At 44.0% G+C, this 18,448-nt stretch overlaps 2 non-coding genes across 2 annotated transcripts; one reads left to right on the forward strand and one right to left on the reverse strand.

The window, feature by feature from the left end:
- Positions 1–3,768: 3,768 nt before the first annotated feature.
- Positions 3,769–3,841, reverse strand: trnak-cuu (transfer RNA lysine (anticodon CUU)). The gene has a single exon. It is a non-coding gene; the product is annotated as a tRNA-Lys (tRNA).
- Positions 3,842–13,614: 9,773 nt separating this feature from the next.
- trnal-uag (transfer RNA leucine (anticodon UAG)) lies at positions 13,615–13,696 on the forward strand. Its single transcript has one exon. It is a non-coding gene; the product is annotated as a tRNA-Leu (tRNA).
- Positions 13,697–18,448: the final 4,752 nt, after the last annotated feature.

The following is an 18,448-nucleotide window of genomic DNA, read 5'->3' on the forward strand; positions in this document are numbered from 1 at the left end:
TGTTTGTACAAGGAACGCAGGAAGATGGTGGTGCAACAAACTATAGGAAGGGAAGTGGCATTTTGGTCTTTATTGCCAGCAGATTGCTGTATAAGAATATAAACGGCAACTTAGATTTATACAGGATTTTGTTGGGAGCTAGTGTGAAATATTCGGTGCATTTTTGATATCCACAATGCTTTTTTTAAAAACGCTACCCTTCATTTGGAGACTTGGTAGGTTCCTGTGATGAGAGAGTTCTCCTGGGATGAGAGGTTGTGCAAATTGGGCTGAAATTCCCTGGAGTTTAGAATACTGAGAGGCAATCTTATTGAAACGTACGGAATACTGAGAGATTGTTTCCCAGTACAACCACCGCCTCTGGATGGTACTGAGCCACCAACCATTTGCTTAAAGTCGAACGCAATAACGAATTCCGCCACTTAGACTGAGACACTCTATATTAGGGTGTCAGCGAGTGCTGGATATATCCAAACCCAATTCTCTTTTTGCAAAACATAGTCGAGAACTACAACATGACCACATCGTTTACAATACTATGCAACCCCTTTGACTATTTTACTCCCCACAGTGTTGCTGTGATTTAGTGGTTACCCGCTTCTCCTGACATGGGAACGGGCCGCTTGATAGGGCAGATAGGGACAAACTGTTTCCACTGACGAGGGTCAGTAACCGAAGGATTGGGATTGAAGATAATTCATGAAAGATCAACTTGTATTTATGTAGCGCCTTTCCCGGTTGCTGGACGTCACAATGCGCTTTGCAGCCAACGAAAGACAATTACATTGAAAAAAAAGTATCAATTAAACAAGGAAGGGAGCACTCGGATTTGAACCGAAGGCCTTGTAATCTGCAGGCGAATTCTTTACCACTGAGATATACCCCCTCAGCTGTAAGTTGATTTTCGGGATCCAACATAGTCTTATTAAGTGGTGGAGGGGGATCGAGCGGTCAGATTGCATCCCGCTTTGTCTCACAATTACTGGTTTCTGAGTGAAGTCGGAGAGCTTAGCGTTTAAGTTTGCGAGATGTCTTCTTGTGATTTGGCTGAGATTTGGATCCAGGTCTCGGAGACATTTGTGTCAATCTAATCGATAAAATCTCCCCCATTGTCATACAGATTTGACCTTGTATCCCCAACTCTATTGGCAGCGCTTTGCAGCCCATCACTGTCCTTCACTATCTGTGTTTGTTCTTGAACTGTTGCCCATGTGACATTTCCTATTCGGATACAAAACTCAGTGGATCGAACTCCACTGCTTCTGACAGAGCTGTTTTCAATCAGGAAACTATTCAGGTTTGTTAAACGGATTGTCAAAAACTTTAAATCTTAGTGCATCGAAGCCGATCTCTGATCCTGAAAGCGCCGAATCCGAACCACTGGACCATTTCATCTTCTTGATTCTCCCAGACACTGAGTACAGGAATATGCACAGTGCCAATTATTCACAGTCGCATTCTTTTTCCAATCCTGTGCACGTTGTTCAGCTTTGAAATTGTTCATCTTTTCACATTAGCTTCCAATGAGATGAAAGCGGAGCTGTGATAAGCTGAAGTTTTTCAACAGATTTACCACAATAAGGTTTATAACAAACATTACTCTTTGAATGTGGCGAGCTACAATGAAATTTAATGCAATAGAAGGTAGCTCACTCATTCTGACAGGAGGTACCAGCAATTGCAATTTAAGTATGATGTCGTTGGACTGGGGTGGGCATAATAAGAAGTCTCACAGCACCATGTTAAAGTCCAACAGGTTCATTTGCTCCGATGATGAAATACATTTGCTTTATTTTATCAGCGCCCCGAAAGCTCCTGACTCCAAATAGAGTCAGTGTTGTGAGACGTCGTAATGTAAATATGAATTTTTGTGGGCAATTGACAGGATTGTGGAATGGGATAGATCTTTCCTCCTTGCCATTCAACCTGCCAGAAGTATCACTCCCGTTTTCGATCAGGAAGAAATAATCACTCTCCATAGTTCATGTGTTGCACGAGAGCAATGAATCATCATTCCCTGAGCGGGAAACGAACCCATACCGTGGCAGTGAAAGCCGAATTCTAATGACTAGACCAACACGGAAATTGAGGTGACCTGAGCATTATTGAGCAAGCGTGTGTGTGTGTGTGTATGGTTTAGGAGAAAGGTCTCGTGCTCTACGGTAATCCCTGATGAATGAAGCCGTCGACCTCTTTTTCGCTGAGCTTTTTGTGTTCTTGAGCAATCGTCCTCTGGGGCTGATGCAATGAGGCCAGGAGAGTAACACACTGCACCGTCTGCAATGTGATTGCGGTGCGATTTGCTGAAAGCTGTTAATTTTATCAAAATCATCTTTTTGCGAATTGTAAATGAAGTGCCCTTCAGTACCCGCTAAGAATTCTCACAACACCAGGTTAAAGTGCAACAGGTTTATTAGGAATCACGAGCTTTCGGAGCGCCTCTCCTTCATCACTCACGCTGAGGAGTCACCACATTTTTCTATCTTTGAATGAAAGCAATAGATACCTCGTCAATTCTCCGGTATCCTGAGTGTCTGGCATTGATTTCCACAGTACATTGCTTTAAATCTTTGTTTTCAATGTGAAATTAAGCGTTTTGATTCCATGTGAAGGATTTACACTGACACTCTTCCAGGATGATGGTGACGTAGTGGTAAAATCAGTGGAGTATGTATTCGGAGGCCCAGGCTTACAGGTCCCGATCCCACCACAGTCTAGAACTAAAACTGAAGTGAATGCTGGTCTCAGTAATGAAGCTTGTTTTCTGATTGTCCTGAAAACTCATCTGGACCTTTTGCAGAAGGAAATCTGCCATCCTTCCCCTTTCTGGCCTCCATGGGACTCCAGACGCAAAGCAATGTGATTGACTCTGAACTGCCCTCTGAAATGGCCCAGCAACATGCTCAGTTCAGAGGGAAATAGGGATGGATAACAAATGCTGGCATTGATAAGGAAATATATATTGCATTAGCAACATTTTATGAAATGATTTCTCGAGGAATTAAGGGCTATGGGGAGAGAGCGGGTAAATGGAGTTGAAATCAACCATGATTGAATGGTGGAGTGGACTCGATGGGCCGAATGGCCTTACTTCCGCTCCTATGTCTTATGGTCTTAAATGATTATTTCTCATTTTGTTTCATTTTATGTCGAACAGGGTGACATATTCTGGTGCCTTATTATTTAAAACCTCAGCCATTTAACTGTTTAAATAGGTACGGTTTAGTCAAAGAAAAGTGATCCACTGGGATGCAAAATGATGAATTGTAGTTGCTGCAAATCCCACCTCAAAACAGAAAATGTTGGAAGCACTCATCAGCTTCAACAGTTTTTGTGCAGAGGGGAAAAGAGTGAATGACTCAGGTTGCTGCCCTTTGACCCTAACTGGAAGAAATTAGAGATTTAATGGTTTACAAACAAGTACAGAGTCAAGAAAAATAGAGAGGAAGAGGAGGAAAGAACAAACGGTCTTTTGATCGGATGGAAGGCTGGAGTGATTGGATTACAATGGAGATGATTATTGTTCACACTGACACAATCTCGCAGATCTGGGTTTAAATCTCAAAATAAATGAGAACAAAACCTCTCTCGGAGTTCAGCGCTCAACTCCCCGCCTTCCAGTGAACTGGAGGCAGTCTTCAGTCACAAACCCACAACTGTGAGGTTAAACAAAGTAGAAAAGAGAAAGACTCAGTTTGAGTGGTGACACCTCTGGAGGAACGGAGATCTGGAATTCACCCAGGAATGAGGCAAAGTTTAAAACAATGACGCCCAACGTGGGGCTCGAACCCACGACCCCGAGATTAAGAGTCTCATGCTCTACCGACTGAGCTAGCCGGGCACATCGGCTAAAGTGCTTTCCATAACCTAAAATGCATGGAGACAAATATGGTGTCTCAGCTTGTTCTGATTTCAACGTTTACAATGAATCGACAGACAGAATCCCCAAAGTTCGTCTCCATTCCTCTCAATCATCATTCACATCGTCGAATTCTTAGCTTCACCTCTCCCAAATATTCCAAACTCCTCTTACATCATTCAGCATATTTTTTTTGTTCTTAATAATTTAGCCAGGGTTGGGGGGAACAGCCTCTCAACATTTACACTGTCAAACTGTTTCCCAGTTTCAGACTTTTCAATAAGATCACCTCTGGTTATTCGAAACTCCAGAGCGAACAGACTCATCACATTGAATCTCTGCTCCCAGGAGAAATGCAGAAATCAATCCAGTAAACCTCGGTTACACACAGACAGCGAAAGAATGCATAGAGCAAGGAGCAAAATAGGTCAACGTAATAAAAACACAGTCAGAGAGACTGAGAGAGTCTGAAGGAGATTATATAGAGACAATGAAAAACAGAAATAGCGAGTGAGGTACACATCCACAACCCATGAATGAATAACAATATACACACAGCCAGCTGCCTGAATCAACAAACATGGGGTCCTCTAAACTGGTGAACAGAGATAAAGTGAATGGCCACAAGCATATTAACCTTTTAATGTCTTGATTTTCTTGTGTGAGTGTTGTGTTGATAGATTGCCTGCACTGTGTGCTCAGGTTCTCAAACCAAATCCCACGTTAACCAATCCCAACGTTTGCACTGCAAATACATTTACAAAACCTTTGACTTGTCCAATACGAAACAACAGCTGAACGAGAGCTCTCGCTCGGCCTTTGAACCCGAGACCTCTCGCAAGTTGGTGATGTTAATACCATCAGCTCGAATCATACCCCTCGTCCAACGAGCCGCTGCTGGGGAAGTTGTTCAATGAAAATATTTCCATTGCCATTCAAAGCTGCTCAGACTTCTGCAGTGAAAGGTGAAAATGCCGGAAAAACTCAGAAAGTCAGACAGCTTGTGTACACAGGAAAACAAATCTCATATTTTAGCTCCATAATCTCTGATTACCACGGGGAATGGTTAGAAACGTAGGAAGTTTTAAACAAGTGTTATCCAGCAGCACAACAAGAGGGGAGGCCTCTGGCCGGGTGTAAATCAGGAGAGATTAAATGAGGGAAACAAAGAATTTTAAAGTAATGACACCACAGAATGGGGCCATTCCTAAGTCCTTTACAGGACGCAGTTGTGTTGTGGATGAAGGGGAACCTGTGGATGTAATTAATGTGCGTAGGTTATATTGGAGCCACAGTGATGAGTTGTTGGGTTTTGAAAATTGAAAGTTAAACTTAGGAAATAGAATTAGGGGCAGAAGTGGGCAAATTCAGCGATTCGAGCCTGAACCATCATGCAATCAGTTCATGACTGATCTCTCCCTGTTCTCAAATCCACCTTCCTTTCTGTTCCTCATCCCTTTTATTATCAGGAATATATCTGTCTCCTTCTTGAAACCATTTAATGACTCAGACTCCATCGCGCTATGGGGCAATGCATTCCACAAATTCACGACCCTCTGCGAGAAGTAGTTCCTCCTCATCTCAGTTTTAAATCTACCGCCCCTCAACCTGTACATTTGACCTGTTGTTCTCGATCGCCCCATGAGATTTCGTCTACGTTCAACCTATCAATTATTTTTAGAATTTTATATAGCCCGATCACTTCAGCATGTTGTGGGACTATTTTACCTCACTGTCGATTTCATGTCCCAGCGAACTCAATCGGTGTTATCATTAGCTGAAGCAGTCCATGTTCCATCCAAACTGGACATATTAAGAGATGTATCGTAAGTCAATTTGAAAAACACATTTCACCCGTGACCCTGGACCTCTAGTGGGTTGTGTTCAGTACCACCCCAGTGTTGTTTGGTTTCAATTCCCGCTCAGGAAACAATTATTTATTCCTCTCGACAAACTATTAAAAATAACCTGATTTACCATCTGATCAAAAGCAGATCTCCTAAAATCAGCCGAGTGAGGTTTGCAAGTCGACATCACAGCTGGAAATGTCACATGTGCAACAGGTCAAGAAGAAATATAGTCGCAGAAAGGCAGTGATAGGCTGCAAAGCGCTGATGATAGAGAGGGTGATGTAAGGTAAATGGGTCAGATTTTAGCGTTCACACTCAATTATTAAACCTTTCCCTCACTCTGCAACGACAATACTTGAAAAGGTTTCTGTCCAGTTTTGAACCGTCGGAAGCGAAAGTAATAACTGCGTGGAATGTCTGTTGTCTGTTGTAGTGGACTGAATATATCACTGTGGTGCAAACAGAAGGTGCCATTTTGCGGTAGAGACTTGCTTGTGGTGAACGTGATCTGGCGCGAAAATTAAAATAACAAAAGCAGCGTGGATAAGGAAAAATCTGTAAAACAGGCTGGTCTGGTGGTTAGAGTTTGACACTTTCACTGCTGTTGAGATTACAGGTCAGGAAATGAAGATTTGTTGCTCTCATCCAAACCACAAAAACAAATGTCAGGTATTGCCTGGTGGAACATATAAAACACAATCTTTCCTCGTGTCCTGAGGTGAAGACTGAGCAAATACAACGGGAGGTTTTCATGTCATATCTGGCAGTATATTGGGAACCAGACAAGGCTAAGGCATTTTTTTTGTGCCGGTCCTTCACTGCAGCTGATTCTGTTTCTGACTGGATGTGATTTCTGTTTGTTACACAGTTCAGGATGAATTGATGCATTGAAGGAGCAGGCTCAAACCGACTGATGGGCTTTCTTAGCTCCTTTGCTGCTACTGAATTTCAGTAACGCTTTCAGTAAAGAGCAGGATGGTTACGGGGTAGCATGGCAAAGCAATTTAAACCAGTAGCTCGGTCCAGTCTCTGTATAAGCTGTGGGTTCAAATCCCGCCATTGCTAGAGTGGGCTTGAGTTTTGGTCTGTGCAGCTGAAATCCAGCAGTTCAGATTGAATGCAGTAGTTTGTGCCGTGTCGTTTTTGGCAGGAAGAAAGCGGAGACACAGACCAATGTAAACAGTTGTTGAGGTAAAGAAGCGCATGTGGAAGGAGTGGAGCAAATTATTATCGATGCTGGAATCGGAAACAAAAAGGGAAAATGCTGGAAAATGTCAGTAAGTCTGGCAGCATCTATTATGAGAGAAGAGAACTGATGTTTCGAGTCCAGATCACCCTTTGTCAAAACCGGAAGGGATTGAGTTGCTCCGACAGAGAATACAAACGGGAACAGAGGCTGAATGGCTGTCTGCCGATATAACCACAGGATTGCAAACATTGAGACTGCAGTCCCGGCCCAGGGGTAGATTGGGATTTTCTAACTGAGGCTCAAATCCTGTCATGTCCACTTCCCGTCATTCCTTATTTTTATTGAAAGTTATTGGAAATGAAGCAATGGGTACAGAGATGATCAACTCATTGCAAATCTCTCACATCAGCGGCTCTGAGGGTCTAGTGACCAGAATCGGCGCCGTGACGTGGTTTCAATTTCCAGTCACGGAGTGAATATCTTTTTGTTCAATTCTTCATTTGATGAAAACACGCCTCATAGCGTTTGTGAAGGGAGTAATATCTAAATCTTCCAGCTGGATGATCTTGCATCGGAGTTGGAAAAGTCAGAGATGCAAGTCTAGGATGCTACCGGGACTTGATGGATTGAGTTATAAGGAGAGGCTGGATAGACTGCGACTTTTTTCTCTGGAGTGTAGGAGGCTGAGGGGTGATCTTATAGAGGTCTATAAAATAATGAGGGGCACAAATCAACTAGATAGTCAATATATTTTCCCAAAGGTAGGGGAGTCTAAAACTAGGTTTAAGGTGAACGGGGAGAGATACAAAAGCGTCCAGAGGGGCAATATTTTCACACAGAGGGTGGTGAGTGTCTGGAACAAGCTGCCAGATGTAGTAGGAGCGGCGGATACAATTTTGACTTTTAAAAGGCATTTAGATAGTCACATGGGTACAATGGGTATAGAGGGATATGGGCCAAATGCGGGCAATTGGGATTAGGTTGGGGGTTTAAAAACAACGCGGCATGGACAAGTTGGGCCGAAGGGCCTGTTTCCATGCTGTAAACCTCTATGACGCTCTGACTCTGTGACTCCATGTAACACGAACGATAAACTCTGAAGAAGAATCACATAACAAGCACAACATACATGTCAGATACACACACAGCGCACATGTCAAATAATGTCATTTTCAAGTTGCATCTTTTAATTTCCTGCTCCCCACCAAATCAAAATCTCCACCAGATCAAAAATCTCCGACCTCCAACCCTGTGCTGTTTCTCAATCCACTGATAATGCTGCACGTAATGTAAACGACGTGCAGCGCTTGGCTCCGTAGCTCAGTGGTTAGAGCACTGGTCTTGTAAATCAGGGGTCGTGAGTTCAATTGTTGCTGGGGAGCCTATTGACTAAGCTTAGTTGATAGAAGCTGTAGGGTGGAGTCCAACAGACTGCAGGACGCAACAGAGAGCTTCGATGAGTGAAGGGGCAGATCAGGTGCAAAGTTGGAAAGCGAAAAGATGTTCTTCGCCAAAAAATAGAAAGAGCAGGATGTATTTGACAAGCTGAAAAATATAAATGTTGATATGTAGAATAGATTCGTTTGTGCAAGGAATGCATGACGTTAGTATGTCGGTGCAGCAGACAAGTGGAAGGGCAATTGCGTTTTGGTTTTTAGTTGCCGGCAGACTGGAGTCCAAGAATAACGACGTGTTTCTGCTGTTGCACAGGGTTAGTTGAGACCACATGTTGAATGATCTGTGCAGATGTGGTAGTCGAATTTAAAAAGGGATGTGCTTGCATTGGAAACGGTAAAGAGAAGATTCACCAGATTGCTCCCTGGGGTGAGGGAGTTGTCCTGTGATGGAATTCTCTGGAGTTTAGAAGAATAAGAGGCGATCTCATTGAACCTACACAGCTCTGATTAGGTTTGATAGGATGGAGGCTGAGAGATTGTTTTTTTTTTCTGCTGGTCGGGGAATCTAACCCACTGTGGCACAGATAAGGCGCTGATCATTTTGAGCTAAGATAAGGAGAAATTACTTTACTCAAAGGGCTGAGAATCCTTGGCATTCTCTGTACCTGACAGTTATGTATGCCCCATTATCGAGCCCATTTAAGGTTGGGATAAACAGGTTTCTGGTCTCTTGGGGAATTCAGGGATATGGGGAGATGGTGGAAAAACTGAGTTGTACCCCAAGATCAATCAAGATGGTATTGAATAGCGGAACAGTCTCGATGGACTGAGTGGTCTGCTTCTTCCCCTATTATTCATGATATAATAAAAGCAGAAAGTGCTGTAAGTTCTCAACAGGGCTTGCAACAAATGTGGAGCAAGATATAGAATTAAGTTTCCGAGTCCAATATGACTCTTTGCAAACATAGAACATAGAACATAGAAAGTCACAGCACAAACAGGCCCTTCGGCCCACAAGTTGCGCCGATCACATCCCCACCTCTAGGCCTATCTATAGCCCTCAATCCCATTAAATCCCATGTACTCATCCAGAAGTCTCTTAAAAGACCCCAACGAGTTTGCCTCCACCACCACCGACGTCAGCCGATTCCACTCACCCACCACCCTCTGAGTGAAAAACTTACCCCTGACATCCCCCCTGTACCTACCCCCCAGCACCTTAAACCTGTGTCCTCTCGTAGCAACCATTTCAGCCCTTGGAAATAGCCTCTGAGAGTCCACCCTATCCAGACCCCTCAACATCTTGTAAACCTCTATCAGGTCACCTCTCATCCTTCGTCTCTCCAGGGAGAAGAGACCAAGCTCCCTCAACCTATCCTCATAAGGCATGCCCCCCAATCCAGGCAACATCCTTGTAAATCTCCTCTGCACCCTTTCAATGGCTTCAACATCTTTCCTGTAATGAGGTGACCAGAACTGCGCGCAGTACTCCAAGTGGGGTCTAACCAGGGTCCTATAAAGCTGCAGCATTATCTCCCGACTCCTAAACTCAATCCCTCGATTAATGAAGGCTAGTACGCCATACGCCTTCTTGACCGCATCCTCCACCTGCGAGGCCGATTTAAGAGTCCTATGGACCCGGACCCCAAGGTCCTTCTGATCCTCTACACTGCTAAGAATGGTACCCTTCATTTTATACTGCTGCTCCATCCCATTGGATCTGCCAAAATGGATCACTACACACTTATCCGGGTTGAAGTCCATCTGCCACTTCTCCGCCCAGTCTTGCATTCTATCTATGTCTCGCTGCAACTTCTGACATCCCTCCAAACTATCCACAACACCACCTACCTTGGTGTCGTCAGCAAACTTACCAACCCATCCCTCCACTTCCTCATCCAGGTCATTTATGAAAATGACAAACAGCAAGGGTCCCAGAACAGATCCCTGGGGCACTCCACTGGTCACTGACCTCCACGCACAGAAAGACCCCTCCACAGCCACTCTCTGCCTTCTGCAGGCAAGCCAGTTCTGGATCCACAAGGCAACAGCCCCTTGGATCCCATGCCCTCTCACTTTCTCAAGAAGTCTTGCATGGGGGACCTTATCGAACGCTTTGCTGAAGTCCATATAGACCACATCCACCGCTCTTCCTTCGTCAATGTGCTTGGTCACATTTTCAAAGAACTCAACCAGGCTCGTAAGGCACGACCTGCCCCTGACAAAGCCGTGCTGACTACTTTTGATCATACTAAACTTCTCTAGATGATCATAAATCCTGTCTCTCAGGATCCTCTCCATCAACTTACCAACCACTGAGGTTAGACTCACCGGTCGGTAATTTCCCGGGCTGTCCCTGTTCCCTTTCTTGAATATAGGGACCACATCCGCAATCCTCCAATCCTCCGGAACCTCTCCCGTCTCCATCGACGATGCAAAGATCATCGCCAAAGGCTCCGCAATCTCCTCCCTCGCCTCCCACAGTAACCTGGGGTACATCACATCCGGTCCCGGCGACTTACCAACCTTGATGCCATTCAATAGTTCCAACACATCCTCTTTCTTTATGTCCACATGCTCGATCCTTTCTGTCCTCCGCAATCCAGCAGTACAACCACCCAGATCCCTTTCCACCGTGAATACCGAGGTAAAGTATTCAGTAACTGATTGCGAGTTACAGCAATTAGCACAGCATCGAGAATGGGAATTGAATTGGATCCAGGCAGTGAAAGCCCTGAATTTAAACTGCTGCAGGATTTCTGTTGGAAAATTGTTCAGGAAAGTTGCTGCAACTGAACGGGAGGAGGTTTGAGAGCATCTTGCGCCAAATAGATCCCCTCTATTACTGATTCTACTTATGTTCCCAATATTGATATACTTTGTGTCCTTCTGCATCAGGGAAATACTGTCCAAACTTTGCCAGTCTTGCTGATATTCACGAAGTTGTCATACAAATCAATCGATGAATATGAATTTCAAATAATATGAAATATATTAGATCATGCTGTTGTATATTTCCAATCTATTAGAAATAAGGGATTCACAGTAACTGATATAAATTGATGCTGTAGTTGTAGATATAGAACTGGAATGCACCATCACACCGAGTGAATCCACTGACTGTTTAAATGTTGATCAGTGAAAATTTCAATCATCCACTGCTGTGCAACACACGGCGACTGTGTCAATAAGCAACAGACAGTCAAAAAAGCCTGTATCAGTCAATCTTTCTCGCAACTTTCAAACATGTTGTTATTCTCTGTACCATTTGCCATTGAGGTACATGAATAAGTGAACGCAGTTTGTGATGGTAAAAAATGTGTCCACCCCCTCTGGGAACTGAATCACATTGATGGACAGAGGAGCACACACAGATACCGAGAGTCACAGAGGGCTGACGAGACACAAACACCCATAGATCAATGATGTCACTAACTGAGCTCAGTTTTGTTCCATTTCTGGCTGAGGTTTTGGTGAATTTTAGCTGATGAACAGAAATGAAGGAATGCGAAGTGAAGCAGGAAAAACAGATGGGAATATTTGAAAGATTTTGATTCCATTGAAAGAATAATAATTCTGCAGTCATCTAAAGGAATGAATGCTGAGCAGCGCATTGGGTGAGGTTCAACTCTCCGTGAGAAAACAATAATTTCAAATCCACCGCCTGAGCCGCTTGGCCACCACTGCAACCGGTGTCAATGTGTTCGTGTTACTCATATTAAATCATTGAATAGTGACAGCAACAAAAGTTGCTGTCGAGAACCTTCTGTTCTCGAAGGTCACGCTGCACCTTTCATCCCTCCTTTTTCGTTCTTACAGAATGCCATTCGCTGAAAAGACAAACGAGCTGCACTTTTCGGCAGTGGTGGGATTTGAATCCACAGCAATTCAGATATTGAAACTTAAATTTAGTAATTAAGACCATGCGGCTCCGCTAACAGTCGAAGGGAACTATTGCTCAGAATAATACCGGCAACGGGTTAGAATATGATTGAGATTTTGGATAGAACATTTCGCCCCTCACGCCCCTCACAATATTTTGGAATCACAGCCAAGCAGTTGTTTTCCATCTGTTACATTTCCCACTTTTCCAGCTTTGATGAAAGATCCAGCTGGAAGATTAACTTTGTTTCTCTCTCCACGGACGCTGCGAGATCTGGTTTCATTCAATGCGGAATTCCTTTTCATGGTGTCAGTTCACACAGCAATACAAACGAGTCACCCTCTGGCTGGGGATTGAATCCAGTCCATAGTGATGAACGTGCCGAATCCAAACCATTAGACCAGCAGGGAAGCTGACAATGACTTCCCCAATCAGCGGATCATCGTCATTTTAGCCATTCTCTTCCTCCTCTTCCGTCACACAATCGACGGGTTTCTCATTTAAAAAAATACTCAACTTATTTCCACATTTGTCACCTGCCATCGAGACCATGGCCGTGAAGACGATAACTTTGCACCATTGGAACACCCGAGTTCCACCATCACCAGCTCAATGTTGCCTTGTCTATCATTCCTTGTATCAAATTATACATCCTCCCTCGTTTTCTGTGCCGAACCTCACCTTCTGCCCTTTTCAATGAGTGACCCCTGACTTCACAAGTAGAAAATGCAGGAGAAGCCCATCAGACTAATTAAAATTTGCAAATGCATGAATAATAGAACTGTTCCCTCAGTCTGCAGTGAAAATGATTTGGAAAAAAAATTCTACCAGTTTCATGCCGTGGGAGGTGGACGTGATAACTGTCGTGGAATTATTCCTGTAATTGGCTGAACACTTCTCTGGTGTTGAAACAGAAGGTGCCATTTTGCAGAAGTTCGTGGTGCAAGTGGTCTGGCGTGGAAACTAAAATAACAAAAGGATCGTGGACAAAGCAAATTGTAAAACAAACTGTAATCTGTTGGTCTGGTGGTTAGAGTTTGAAACTTTCACTGCTGTTTAGATTGCAGGTCAGGAAATGAAGATTTATTGCTCTCCTCCAATGCGTGAGAAGAAATATCAGTTATTTCCCGGCAGAACGCACAAATCCCAGTCTCGCCTTGAGTCCTGTCCTTTCTCAAGTGAAGACCCTGAGCAAATTCAACAGGAAGCCATATTGTCCTTTTTGGGAGCCAGACGAGGTTAACGACAGTGTTAATGGAGCCGGCCCTTCACTGCAGCTCATTGTGTTTCTGACTGGAGATGATTTTTGTTTGCTGCGCATTTCAGGATCATCTGATTCGGCGACGATTTAGTCAGGGCCCATCCCAACTCCACAGATTTTGATATATTTCAGTATTAATGCAATGAAACGACATGATTATTAAGACTTCCCGTGTGGTAGCGTGGCCGAGCGGCCTAAGGCGCTGGATTTAGGCTCCAGTCTCTCTCGAGGCGTGGGTTCGAATCCCACCGCTGCCAGAGTTGATGCAAGTTTTTGTCCTTGGAGCTGAAGTCTAACAGCTCGGGTTGAACGGTGTCGTTTTTGACATACGGCCTTGTAAGAACAGGATATTGCGCTTGAGTCATCGATCGACAGTTCCGACACGCCACAGCAAAAAAGCGCACCGACCTCCTCAGAAGACAAGTACGGGACACAGCCCTCAGAGTGCCCTTCCTCAGAGAATCATAGAAACCCTACAGTGCAGAAGGAGGCCATTCGGCCCATCGAGTCTGCACCGACCACAATCCCACCCAGGCCCTACCCCCACACATTTTACCCGCTAATCCCTCTAACCGACGCATTTTAGGATTCGAAGGGGCAATTTTTTAAACCTGGCCAATCAACCTAACCCGCACATCTTTGGACTGTGGGAGGAAACCGGCGCAAACCCACGCAGACACGGGGAAAACGTGCAAACTCCACACAGACAGTGACCCGAGCCGGGAATCGAACCCGGGACCCTGGAGCTGTGAAGCAGCAGTGCTAACTACTGTGCCACCGTGCCGCCCCTCCTCCAGTACGTCCCCAGAGTGTAGAAGCCAAGACATCTTCGGAGTGGAGAAGCTATGACATCTTCTTCGGAGCCTTCAGCGTACAATCGATGAAGACGAATATCACGCAAAGGCCATCTCCACGCCCCCACTACTTGCCTTCAAAAAACAGCGCAACCTCAAACAGACCATTGTTAGCAGAAAACTACCCAGCCTTCAAGAGAACAGCGACCACGACACCACACAACCCTGCCAGGGCAACCTCTGCAAGATGTGTTGGATCATCGACACGGATGCCATCATCACACGTGAGATCAGAATCCACCAGGTAGACGATACATACACATGCAACTCGGCCAACGTTGTCTCCCTCATCCGCTGCAGGAAAGGATGTTCCGAAGCATGGTACATCGCCGAGACTATGCAGACGCTACGACAACAGAAGAATGGCAACCGCTCGACAATCACCCGGCAAGAGTATTCCCTTCCTGTCGGGTCACGCTTAAGCAGTCAAGCGCATTCAACCACCGATCTTCGGGTAAGCGTTCTTCAAGGCGGCCTCCAAGACGCACGACAACGCAGAATCGCTGAGCAGAAACTGATAACCAAATTCCATACACGAGAACGGCCTCAACCGGGACCTTGGGTTCAGGTCACACGACTTGTCACCCTCACCATTTGTCCTGGGCTTGCAAAATCCTACTAACTGGCTTGGCTTGAGACAATTCACACTGCTTTAACGTGTCATTGTCCCCCTCTCCACTCGCATTGTCTGTACCTGTAAAGACTTGATTCGCTGTTAAGACACGCATTCCAACCATTATCTTGCAATTGAGTCTGTGTCTTTCTATGCCCTGTTTCTAAACCCAACTCTCCACTCACCTGATGAAGGAGCAGTCTCTGGAAAGCTCGTGCGACCAAGTAAACTGATTGGACTTTAACCTAGTGTTGCGAGACTTCTTACTGTGAGGGAGATCAACAATGATTTTACTGAATGGCGGAACAGGCCCTAATGAAGGAGCAAATGGTCCATTGCAACTCCTCTTCCCTATTCTCTTATGTTCTTCTGTTCAGCTCATTGTCTCCTGCTGGAAAGGAATGAACCAATCACCATTGGGGCCGGATATTACTCAACATTTCTGAACTCTGAACTGAAACAATTCAGCTTTAACTCATTGAGTTCCCATAGGCATTTGCTGGAGGAACGCTTTTTTAATTTGAAATTACAAGATAAGTTGATACATCAGGTTGAAAGTAACGTGTGTGTTCTTGTATGAAGTGGCATGGGTTCTCAATCTAACCATGCGAACCTGCAGCAACACATTGGAGTTGAGCATTGTAGTCAGGTCGATTGAGTGCGATATGCTGTCATTTGTTTCTGTAGTGCAGTGCTTGTAAAGGACCCGGGTCCGAAACCGGGCAGAAGAATACATTAAGATTTTTCATGTCGGGTGAGAGAAATCTGAATGATTTCAATTTGTTGCTGAATATTATCCGAATCTCGATTCATATTATCTTTGCTTGACGTCGGCCTCAAATGCTTCCTGTAAAATAAATGCTGAATATTTTGGCGCACTGACAGGAAATAAATGTTTCTATTTTGACAAACATGCGCACATTAGCTTTTCGTTCAGTCAACAACAGATTTTAATGGGTTAATAAGTGCAGACTAACAGAGTTAATCACCATCTGAAACATGTCTAATGGTAGTCTGTGCTCTAAAAGACAGATACAAGTGAAATTGCACGTGGGCATTGTCAGCTGTTCCTGAAGTGCAGTTGTTCTCACATTCGCCTCACACGCGAAAAGTCACCGGTTCGAAACCAGGCAGAAACACTGTTGGATCGTTGTCATTAAGCAAGAGGGAAGTCTGCATGATGTAAGTTCATAGCTCAACCTCATGCGAATCCGATATCACGGTCATGTTATATTGGCTTTGATCTCGGCCTCAAAAGCATTTCGGAAAATCAGAAATGCTCTCTTTGAGGAAGCAGGGAATAAAGAACTCCATTGTGTATACACATATTCGCAACTCGTGCAGTCCACAAATTAATTTAATGGGATTAGAGGTGCAGACTGACCTAGTTAATCACCATCTGAAATGTATCGAATAGTATTATGTGCTCATAAAGACAGACAAAATTGAAAGTCAAACTGAACTGGAGGAAATAGGCGCATTTCACAGAAGCACCTTTGTAAAATTGCTCTTCACAGTAAAGAAATAGTTAAAACCACTCAGACAAATGTGGAAATCGAGATTCAGTGCGGACCTCCTGGACTTCCGATAGATGGTCGAGATTTAGGCGCCAGAATACTTCACACACAGAATAAAGAGGATTCAAGTACATTTTATTTTCTTTAAAGGATGAATGTGGTCAATCTGAAATAAACATCATGGCATGGGCATTACCCAGTGACTCTATTTCTTTTGTTGGTCAGACATGTTTGCAAGACAATGTTGTATATTACAGAGATATTCAATTCAGAATGAGGACATCTGTTTTAAATAAACGTATTGAAATTAAATGTTGAATAACTGCAAATATTTGATATAACTGTTTGAAATTATTTGACGGAAGATGAGAATGATGTATGAATGATTGAACAGAAACCATTGCCGCCTGAGACATTTGCCAGACGAACGCTTTATAATTTTGAAGTTCAAGATAAGTTGAGAAATCAGGTTGAAAGTAACGGATTTGTTCTTCTATTAAGTGACATGGACCCTCAATGTGACCATGAGAACCTGCAGCAACACAATGTAGTTCAACATTGTAGTCAGGCCAATTGGCGGCGTGGCGCATTCTCTTGTTTCTGTAGTGCAGTGGTTATCACATTGGCCCAACACGTGAAAGGTCACCGCTTCAGAACCGGGCAGAACATTCATCAGCTTTCCCATGTAGAGTGAGGGAAATCTGTATGATTTCAGATCGTTGCTGAACATCATCCAAATCTGGATGTTACAGCCATATTATCTTTGCTCTGAGCTCGGCCTCAAATATTTTCTGTAAAATAAGAAATGCTGATTCTTTTGACGCACTGACAGGAAATTTTCGATTTTGACAGTGTGCACACATCAGCATCTGTTTCAGCCGACAACAGAATTTAATGGGTTGATAGGTGCAGCCGAACATAGTTAATCACCATCTGAATCATGTCTAATTGCAATGTGTGCTCAAAAAGACAGACACAAGTGAGAGTGTAAGTGAATTAGAGGAAATAGCGCACATTTCCTACAACATTATTTTTTGGAAATCGTTCTTCATAACAAAGAAATAGGAAACAGCACTCAGCCAGATGAGGAAATCGAGACTCAGTGCGGATCTATTGGACTTTCCTAAAGATGGCCGGAATTCATGCGCCTGAATGTTTCACGCCGATAATTAAAAGGCTCAAGTGCAACTAACAGATGTCTTTCAATCTCTTCCATTTAAATGGAGTTGATTTTGTTTAACAGCAGACTATAATCAATGTCAAAATTGCGATCCGCGCATTACCCGGTGACCCGCTTCCTTCTTGGTCAGTTATGTTTGCAATTAAATTTCAGAGATATTCAATTCATAATGAAGACATATGTGTTAAATAATGCATTGATACTAAATGTTGAAACAAATACTGAGTACAATTGTAAAATGAGTTTCACGAATGCTATCTGAACACGAAACGTCAGCCCTTTTTTCTCCTTACAGATGCTGCCAGACCTTGTGAGATTTTCCAGCACTTTCTCTGTTGGTTTCAGATTCCAGCATCCACGGTAAATTGTTTTTATTACTGAGTACAATTGGTTGAGATTATTCGAAGGAAGATGAGAGTGATGCATTAATCAATGAGCAGAAATCATTGCTCCCTCAGGTATTTGCCAGACGAACGCTTCTAAGTTTTGAAGTTCAAGATAAGTTGAGCAATCAGATTGAAAACAGCGGTTATCTTCCTGAAACAAGACACATTGTTGCGGGGTGGGTGGGGGAGGGAGGTTGCGAGGGTGGAGGGGGGGCGGGGGAGGAGACCAGGCTCTCAGTCTCACCATTTGAACGTGCAGCACAACAGCGCAGTTCAACATTGCAGGCAGGCCGATTTGCTGGAGGCGGCGAGACTCAGTGCGGATCTACTGGAATTTCCTATTAATGGCCGGTATTTCTGTGCCTGAATGTTTCACGCCCAGAATAAATAAGGTTCAAGTGTCACGATCAGATAATTCTTGATTCTCCTCCATTTAAATGTAGTTGACTTTGTTTAAAA

Source organism: Mustelus asterias, chromosome 30 (genome assembly GCF_964213995.1).
Source record: "Mustelus asterias chromosome 30, sMusAst1.hap1.1, whole genome shotgun sequence".
NCBI lineage: Eukaryota > Metazoa > Chordata > Chondrichthyes > Carcharhiniformes > Triakidae > Mustelus > Mustelus asterias.